The sequence below is a fragment of the Magnolia sinica genome, chromosome 13 (genome assembly GCF_029962835.1).
Source record: "Magnolia sinica isolate HGM2019 chromosome 13, MsV1, whole genome shotgun sequence".
Classification (NCBI taxonomy): Eukaryota; Viridiplantae; Streptophyta; class Magnoliopsida; order Magnoliales; family Magnoliaceae; genus Magnolia; species Magnolia sinica.
This window is the reverse complement of record NC_080585.1, coordinates 20,662,888-20,668,956: the sequence shown is the minus strand read 5'-3', so window position 1 is coordinate 20,668,956 and position 6,069 is coordinate 20,662,888. Positions and strand designations below refer to the sequence as shown.

General features: G+C 41.1%; 1 non-coding gene across 1 annotated transcript; it reads left to right on the top strand.

Moving 5' to 3' along the window:
- The first annotated feature begins 952 nt into the window (after positions 1–952).
- Positions 953–1,059, top strand: LOC131224542 (small nucleolar RNA R71). The gene has a single exon (XR_009161017.1). It is a non-coding gene; the product is annotated as a small nucleolar RNA R71 (small nucleolar RNA).
- Positions 1,060–6,069: the final 5,010 nt, after the last annotated feature.

Here is a 6,069-nt window from a genome sequence, read left to right as displayed (position 1 = left end):
GGAAATAGAGCAACTGACTTTTCTATAAGTTCCGATTTTAATTTTTATGGGGCCTTACTAGATCCATCATTGTTGTCCTCTTCTGGTTCTTGAGGCTTTTCGGGCCTAACCGAAAGGGTTTTATTAATGATCTTCCCACTCCTAGGAGTGGTGATGGATTTAGCGTGCTCCATTTGATTTGAAGAGCTAGGGTCACTTATTTCATATTGCGGTTTGGGATTGGGGAGAGGTTGAGCAGGAAGCATCCCCTTCCCTCCACTTGTTAATTGTGACTCTATCCTTTGAATAGACGACGCAAGCGTTCCTAATGTTGTATGGACATCATGAAACGCTTATGCCGAATTTTGATTAAGTAGCTCTTGTTCTCGAATATATTTTTGAACTGGATCCTCTTGAGGTTTCCCTTGATTTGGAATTTGATTGAAGAAACCTTAAGGGGTAGCAGTTTGTCCATTTCTCCAACTAAAGTTTGGATGATTTTTCCAACCAGGATTGTACGTATTAGAGGTCAGCCCATTGAAAGGTCTTTGATAAGTATTTATGGCATTGGATTGTTCATTCAACACTTCTCAAAAGGCGAGTATTGTAGGACAATTTTCAGTTGTATGAATGTTGCAATCACAGATGCCGCAAACACTTTCATTAACCTTATCCTTTTTTCCTTCCATGACCTCAAATTTTCTCATGAGTGTAGTCACTTTATACTTGAGATCATCCTCTTCTTTTAAGAGATACAATCCACCTTTCTCCTTAGATTAGGTCGGCCTAGACGTGGTGTTCGATTTTGGGTAATAATCCCATGATTGTGTTTTTTCAGCAAGACTATCGAGGTAATCTCATACCTCGTCGACATTTTTATTAATGAATTCTCCATTACACATTGTCTCGATCATTTGGTGCATGGAAGATGTCAGTCCATCATAGAAAAAAATTTGTAATGCAGCACGTTCCAAAGCCGTGTTGTGGGCATGAACTAACCAAATCCTTGAACCTTTCCCAACATTGGTAAAATGTTTTATCCTCTTTTTGGGTGAAGTTCATGATTGTTTTTCTAAGAGTAATCGTTTTATAATGTGGAAAAAACTTCTTTATAAATTCCCTCTGCATATCATTCCATGTGCCAATGGATCAAGGACGCAGTGAATGTAACTATGTCTTAGCCTTCTCCTTCAAGGAAAAAGGAAAGAGTTTTAGCCTGACTGTGTCCTCAGACACATTTTAAAAAATAAAGTAGCCATGATCTCATCAAACTCTTTCAAATGTAGATATGGTTCTTCAGATTCAAGTCCATGGAACTTAGGAAGGAGTTGGATAACCCCTGGCTTGATATCCATATGTCCTGTATTTTTAGGAAAAATCATGCATGAGGGCATACTCACCCCCGCTGGTTGTAAATAATCTTATAAAGTACGAGGCGGGGGTGCTTGATGCTCCTCATTCTCATCCTAAATATCCTCCACCCTAGGTTGGGGTAGAAGAGGTTGGCTCTCAGCCATCACTTCAATTAACTCAGGGGATTGCGAGTAGTGTCTAGTCCTGCGATGGATAATCAACCCTTTAACCAATCCTCCTTTAGTCAAGAGATGTCGAGTATTGTCACGGGCCCACTTGGACATGAAATACTCGCAGCCCTCAATCAAATTCGAAACCTAATCCTAAGAAAGGAAATAAAAATCTAAAAAAAGAAGGTTGGAAAGAAGATACCAAATTGGAGTCCCTATGTTAAAAACCTGAAAAACAAAACAAAATAAGTTAGATTCTAAAAAGAGAATGACTAAATTTAGAAAATCCTTAAAAAGAAAGAAGTAAACTAGTTTCTAAAAGAAGAAATTCCTAGAAGAAAGTGGAAATTTCTAAAATAAATTAGGAAAGTCCTAAACTAGAAAGTAAATTACTAAAAGAGATCTAAAAATTAGAAAGTAAAGAAAGAGCTTATCGAATTAGAAATTTCTATCTTAAAAGCCTACAAAATAGGAAGGTTAATTTATAAAAAAGTTTACAAGTAGAAAATTTCTAAAAATAAATTAGGAAACAAAGTTAGATTCTAAAAGAGTTAGAATTAGAAACTTGCTAAAAAAGAAAACAAATCCTAATCTAGAAATATCAAGGAAGAAATTAAGAAAGAAATTACCAATTTAGAAACCTATTTCAGAATCCTACAAAATGGAAAAAATAAGTTAGTTTCTAAAAATCAGGAAAAAACAAAAAATCTAAGGTTAGAAAAATCCTAATCTTAAACTAATCCCAAAACTAATTAATTTCAAAAAGCGTAACCGTCAATCCCCGGCAACGGCGCCAAAAACTTGTTCAATCCCCAAGTATAGGGTTGTGATGTAGTAATAAACTCGGTGAGACCGAGGTCGAATCCCAAAGGGATTGAAACCTTTACGTAATCTGAAACTCACTAGAACTAGAACTAGATTAAGATGAAATCTAAATCGAATGATTTTGAGGAATAATAGTGAAATATTAATCTAAAACTTAAGAAATTAGAGGAAGGAAACTAGGGATTTAGAGGATTCACTTGTAGAGATCAGGGAGATCTTATGCCTGCGTCAAAAACTCAACTGGACTTAGAGTCCATCTTCATCCAGTTGAAAGGTGTAACCATGAAAATTAAACTGAACTTCCTTTGATATAGTTTTCAAGAGATGAAAGGTATATGAATTAGAATGGATTCCATCACCAAACCATGCCTAGGAGACAAAGTCAACAACAGAATTAAACTAATTACCAACCAAACAACATGATATGAAGGTTAGAAAGGGTACCGACATCCAACCATGCCCAGGAGACGATGACGAACAACAGGGCTTCCTGACGTCATAATCAAAATAAGAAAAAAAGAAATACTTAAAGCCATCGTAGACCTATTGTAATTTCCGTCACGACAGACCATTAAAAACTAAAAATATTCTCATAATAAAATTAAATCAAAATTCATTCAATCTAAACAAAAGGCACATGCATAAATTCTCCCATCATGCTACAAGCTTCACCTCTTAGCCCTAGCTAAGAGGTTTAACCAACCATGATTAGGCTAGATCTCATAAGAATAAAAGAAAACTCTAACAGATATACTCTCCCTGCTCCACACTCACTTCCAGATTTGATATCTAACTTGAATGCCCCATCAGATCTCTTTCTCTCTCCCTATTATAGGCAGCCAAGAGTCAGTGGAGATGCCCTGGCTGGAGTCAGTGATGTTGCGTGGCTTTTACGCAGCCAGTTACGCAGCCAAGAACTTCCCTGCATAAGCTCTATTTACGCAGTCACGAAGACAGTGCCAAAGATGTCCCTTTTCTTTGCTTTCTTCCTAAAAGAATAATGTCCGCTGAGGTGTTTTTGGGTGGCCTACATGATGGATGGTCTGGATTACTGATCCGATTACTGATCCGATTACTGATCCGTTCATCCTGCGTTTTCTAAGATTCACGTGCGTACACGTGTACAGACTAAAAAGGACAGCTATGCGATAGTCATGCCCCCCTATGGACATAATGGACAGTCCAGATCATTAATATGGCTGATGGGTGGGGCCCACAAGAGAGGACCGTAACTCTCTGTTCTCGTGGCAACGGCAATTGCCGTTTTTGAATTCTCACTCGGGTCAAAGTCGGTTTGACCAGACTTTGGTTGCAGTGCACGTTGCGTGCACTTGTTGCATGGTGCACATGCCACTCAGGTGGGGTCTACTGTAATGTTCATAAGGAATCCGCTCTGTTCATCCACCTTCCCATCTCGCTCAAAGGGTTGAGACCAAAATCGGAGCATATCCTGATGTCATGTGGGCCTCAAATTAGAGATTCATGGGCTGATCTGTCCATTGGCCCACTTCCACCAAGGTCCAATAGTTAATTTTTGACATGTACGGTTAATTTATGGTCCCCAGGCCATGTATGAAGTTTTGAGCCGAATAGATGCTGAGAACCTTGTGATCTTGCATTCTGGCTGACTTTCCGGCCACTTGAGCTTTAGTTTCTCAATTTTCTCAGATTTCTGGCATGTAAATCCGTTGATCTTGGTCCCCTGGAGTCCGTCCCATGCTCTGGTGAATTTTGAGCATTAAATCTTAGCTTTTAGCACCTGTTTCAATCTAAGCTCTTAAATACACCCTGCATCACAAACACGATTAAATCGGGTCGTTAAACAGTATCATGCTTATAAAATTCGGTAATAACTAGGGTTTATATGCAATATTTGACCCTCAACATTACGGTGGGCCTTGGGAAATTTTTAATGGTGGGCATTCAATCATCACCTTTACTTGTGGTGTGGTCCACTTGAGATTTAGATATGCTTAATTTTTCTAACATTGTGCCCTACGGCAAGAGTAACACCCGCTAAGCTATTAGCCGGGTTACACCCAAAAAGGCTGTAAATGTTGGGCTTAGGGGTGTACATTGAGTCGAGCTGGCCTTAGCTTGGCTTGGCTCAGTCACTAAGCATGCCTAGCTAGAACTTGGCTCGGCTCGGTGAACGAGCCAACATCTCTAGCTCGACTCGGCTCAGTCAGCAATCAGACTAGTTTGAGTCGAGTTCGAGCCAGGTTCGAGCTTTCAAGCTTTTGAGCCGAGTTGAAGCTTGAGCTTTCGAGCTGAGTTCGAATTCATTTTTCAATCCAAGCTGAGGCCAGAATACATGATGGACACACCTAATGAATAGCCCGGATCTTGCACAAATAAAAAATGGATGGCCAGAAAACCCATAAAAATTTAAAACGAAGACAGAGAGTTGAGGCTTACTGGCGACTGGACAGGGCAATGGCCGCATCACAGTTGAGCAAGGGGCGCCAGATAGTTGAACGGGCAACTAGACGGGGAGAGGGAGAGCTCGGGGGCCGGGGCCTCAGACATGCTGAGAGAGGGAGAGAGGGAGAGGCGGAGACCTCGGGTTAGGTGAGGTGAGCGGTGAGTGGTGCCGGACGTGGGTTGAGAGAGGAGGGAAACTGGAAGAGGGAGAGGGTTGAGACTTGAGAGAGGAGAGAGAGACTAGAGAGAGAGAGGGAGGAAGATTGAAAGGGACTAGGGTTCGTTCGGGTAAGGGGTGCCGGGAGTGGGTTCATTCTGGTAAGGAAAAGTGAGTAACTGAGTAAGGATGAGAGTAAAATTTTTTTTAAAGAATGGCTTATATATACCCTTCACCGAATTGAGCTAATTCAAATCGAGTCGAGCCGAGTTTGCGCTGGATTTGATCCGAGTCAAGTTGGGTTGGGGCAAGCTCAAACTCAGCTCGAACTCAGCTTCAAAGCTTTTTCGAGACGAGCAAGCTAACCGAGCTAGACCCTAAACTCTAAAGCTAGCTCGGTTCGTGTACACCCCTAGTTGGGCTTGCATAGAGCGTGTGAGAGTGTGTTAGTGGGTGTTACCTGGCCATATGGAGCCTGCCTTGATGAATGTGCAGGATATCCATGCTGTTCATCCGTTTTTCCATCTCATTTTAGGATTTGATCCCAGCAACTAAGTAGATCCAGACCTCAAGTGGACCATGCCACAGTAAATTACAGTGATTTACCATTAAAAACTTATCACGAGCCTTAAAAGTTTTGGATTAAGCCGATTTTTGTATTTTACTTTCATCCCGGTCTGTTTGACTTTATCAGGAGGTTGGATGGCAAAAAAACATTACGGTGGCTCTAGGTGGTTTTTAATAGTGGGCGCTCAATCACTACTTTTTCCTGCTGTAGTGTGGTCCACCTGAGATTTGGATCTAGGGTGAGATTTGGGACCGCGACCTAAAATGATTTGTAAAAATGGATGGACAGGGTGGATATATAAACATTCATCAATCACCACTGTTTCCTGTAGTACGGTCCACCTAAGATTTGGATCTCTTAAAACTTCCAAAACATAATAAAATGGGCTGAAAAAACGGATGGACGGCGTGGATATACAAAAAATCATTAACGTCGATCCCACTGTCAGGGTATAACACCCACTAAGAGACGTTACCGGGGTAACACCTAATTCGCTCCCGTTCTGGTGGGGCCAGTACCCAATCCGTGTCGCGGGTACACGTACCTAATCGGCGTCGCGGGTACACGTACATATCTATCTTTTTCATTTCTGC